Below are 3,569 nucleotides of genomic sequence, written 5' to 3'. Positions count from 1 at the left end.
GATCTACTCATGCCAGTGGCGTCAGCAACGTAACTTATGCAAATAGATGAAGTAAGAGACTTCCACAGTGCTTCAGTGACCTCATCTCACGGAATGAGCTTTAACCCATACATGAATAAGATCACTGTGCTACATTGTACGTAAATGGAGACCTTTTAAAACTTCAACAGTTCATTATAAGAAATTGATTGAAATTACATTAAATTAAATTTGATTTGATTCAGCCCATGTAAAGTCATAATCATAGTTCTAACAAGAACTTTAGAGCAGGGAAAATGTTCTTACAAGAACTTAGAACTCAATGAATGTCTATGTGACCATTTGGAAAATCAAATGTCCCCCTTTTATTAAGGCTTGTATGCAAGTTATTGGCCATAAAAATGGTATGGGGATTCGGGCACTGCCCTGGGAGACATGTATTAATGCAAAAAACACTTTAAAAAAATACCTTTTTTAAAGGAGCAGTGATTTCAATATTGCTTAAAGTGAAACAATAACAATGAAAAATTCCTTTAAATATCGTGCCTGGGGGGTCCCCTTAACCTGCCTGTGAAGTGGCGGATCTGTACGATGTTTAGAACCTACTGCAGCAAAACTGACATTTTATAAAGAAAAAAAAATGACATTTCAATTGCCGGTAATTGGTTTTCCTTTAATCTTGTAAACAACTGCTTGGGGAGGCAGCCTGTATGAAGAGGGCACATTATAGGACACTCAGAACAAGGTTAGAGATTTTTTGGATATATTCTGGTGTCTCTTTTGCAGATGTTAGATAAAAGTTATAAAAGGTGCTTTAAAATTGGCCCTTTAGTGTTGGTGGTGCCTTCATACGGTAACCCTTCAGAGTTATTCTTGACGAGTGCAGGATTAGACCCTGCTCTAAAAATTCAAATTCTATATACCTGTCACACAGGTGTGGAAAAAATGGGACTTTGGTGTTGGTGCCTCCACACTGTAACCCCTCATTTAAGGTGGCCATACACTTTACAACCATCGCAAGACCTTAGTCTTAGTCGGGACCTTAGTGTGCGTGCGCACACCGGCCCGCTCAGCATTTGTCTCCCGAGCATCATTCAAACCAGCCGAAAATCGTACGATTTTCGGCTGGTTTTCTAGCATGCTCCTTAGACAAAAGACGTGCGACCGTACAGTAGAAACGGTTGCACGTCTTCATTCACACTGCACGGTTCTCGTACGATCGCGGGATTTCCAGCGATTCTTGTACGAGAATCGTGCAGTGTATGGGCACCTTTACTCTTGATGGGCGCAGGAATGGGCCCTGCTGTAAAAAAAATCTAATTATATGCACCTGTCACACACCTGTCTCCTTGTTGGCCTTTCAGACATGAGGTGGAGCTTATTACAAATTTTATTAGAGAATGTGGGATGGGAAATTGGTTTTGGGTGCAATACTTTATCACATGTGGTGCTCGGTGCACTATACACTGTTGTACATTGGCTTATTATGAAAAAAAACAAAAACAAATCAGGAACACCGGTGACACAGAAGGGGGAACACCAAATATGCAGCAAAAGAACCTACTGCTGAAAAGAAAAAAAAAGGGAACACCAGTGACGCAGAGAGAGGAACACCTGTGACGCACCAAAAGAACCTGCTGTTGAAATAAAAGTAAGAAAAGTGAAAGAAAAAAGAAAAAAAAATGGGAACACGGGTTACGCAGTGACGCCACTGACACTGGAACAGCAGTGATGCCACTGACACACACAAAAAAAAAAAAGACAGTGAATATACAGCACAGAAAATACTACTATATACAGTACAGAGTATTGTATATAGCACTAAAATGCTGTATAAAGCACTGACACTTCACTACACTGGCACCATTTAGCTTTCCCTACACTGCACTACACTACACTGCACTGACAGCAACACACTATATTTAACTCCAGCAACACACTACATATTAAGGCTGCAGTGTAAGCAGCCTTTATATAGTGTGGGGCTGGGACTTAGCTATGAGCAATGATTGAGCAAATTCATCATTACTTTGCCCAATCATGTCATTTACAGTGCTCTGTGCTGTCATTGCGCAAAGTATTTCACCTGGCCTGTGGTCAGGTGCATTGCTTCAGCCAATCAGAGCTCTGACAAAGCATTCTGCGGTGTGCAGTGTATTGTGGTGCGCTCAGCGGGCAAACGGCCCGCCGAACGCCCTGATAGTGTTCGCCAAACACAAGAACTAGCAGTGTTCAAGTAGAACAGTTCTTCGACTCAAACATTGAGCCCATTTCTAATCATGATCAAGAAACCAGTTTGAGCTGATTTTAGCTTTGTCACATGGTGTGTTATCCTGCTGGAAGTAGCCATCAGAAGATGGGTACACTGAGGACATAAAGGGATGGAATATGGTGAGCAACAATAGTCAGGTAGGCTGTGGAATTTAAACAATGCTGATTTGGTACTAAGAGGCCCAAAGTGTGTTTAAAAGCTATCCCTCACACCATTACACCACCACCAGCCTGGACCATTTTTTTCCATACAAGATAGATCCATGCTTTCATGTTGTTTACGCCAAATTGTGACCTGGCCATCTGAAAGTTACAGCAGAAACTGAGACTCATCAGACCTGACAATGCTTTCCCAATCTTCTATCATCCACTTTGGTGAGCCTTTGCGAATTGTAACCTCCGTTTCCTGTTCTTAGCTGATAGGAGTGGCACCCGGTGTGGTCTTCTGCTGCTGAACCAATCTGCTTCAAGGTTCTTCTGCATCTTGTGGTTGTATCGAGGGGTTATTTGTGTTACTGTTGTCTATAAACTTGGAGCAGTCTGCCCATTCTCCTCTGACCTCATCCACCAACAAGGTATTTTCCCCCAGAGAGCTGCCGCTCACTTGATATTTTCTCTATTTCAGACCATTCTCTGTAAACCCGAGAGATGGTTGTGCGTGAAAATCCCAGTAGATCAGCAGTTTCTGAAATACTCAGACCAGCCCGTCTGGCACCAACAACCATGTCATGTTCAAAGTCACTTAAATCAACTTTCCTCCCCATTCTGATACTCGGTTTGAAGTACTGCAACAGATCATCTTGAACAAGTATACCTAATTAAGTGACTAGTTAGAGTCCAAGTAGGGATGTCAGAGCAGCAATAAGACTGGAATGCATGCATCCTGTTCATTCTGAGTGTCTCTGTTCTTCATTACATGTGGTGTAATGATATTCAAAAACCACGGCACGGACTCTTATATGTTCCTTAGACTAAATGCCAGATAAATTATGGATAATGGGTTTGTGTATGGTAATTTTGGGTGCCATTGGGTATTGGTGTACCATTAGTGAATAGAGATGTACTGCTAGTGACAGGGCAAAGTGGCAAATTCTCATTAAAGTGACCCAATTTCATAATGGAAAACAGAGCCTGAATGCGACCCAAACTAAACCAATTCAACAGAGCTGGTTGCAGATCTGGCTAACAGTAATTCAAGAGACTGACATGGATAAAGAGTGCACATAGATTTTACAAGTGTATAATCTGCTGCCTAACTCGCACATCCGTGGCCAGCCCCCCCCCCCCCCAAAAACACCCCCCCACCCTCCACGACGTTG

General features: G+C 42.3%; 1 protein-coding gene across 1 annotated transcript in view; it reads right to left on the bottom strand.

Annotated features, from left to right (window-relative positions):
• The window catches only part of SYN3 (synapsin III), a 258,300-nt gene that overhangs the window by 18,707 nt on the left and 236,024 nt on the right, over nucleotides 1-3,569 (bottom strand). The window lies entirely within an intron of this gene.

The sequence above is a fragment of the Nanorana parkeri genome, unplaced genomic scaffold, assembly GCF_000935625.1.
Source record: "Nanorana parkeri isolate BGI_ZX_2015 unplaced genomic scaffold, ASM93562v1 scaffold432, whole genome shotgun sequence".
NCBI lineage: Eukaryota > Metazoa > Chordata > Amphibia > Anura > Dicroglossidae > Nanorana > Nanorana parkeri.
This window is presented reverse-complemented; position numbering and strand designations above follow the sequence as displayed.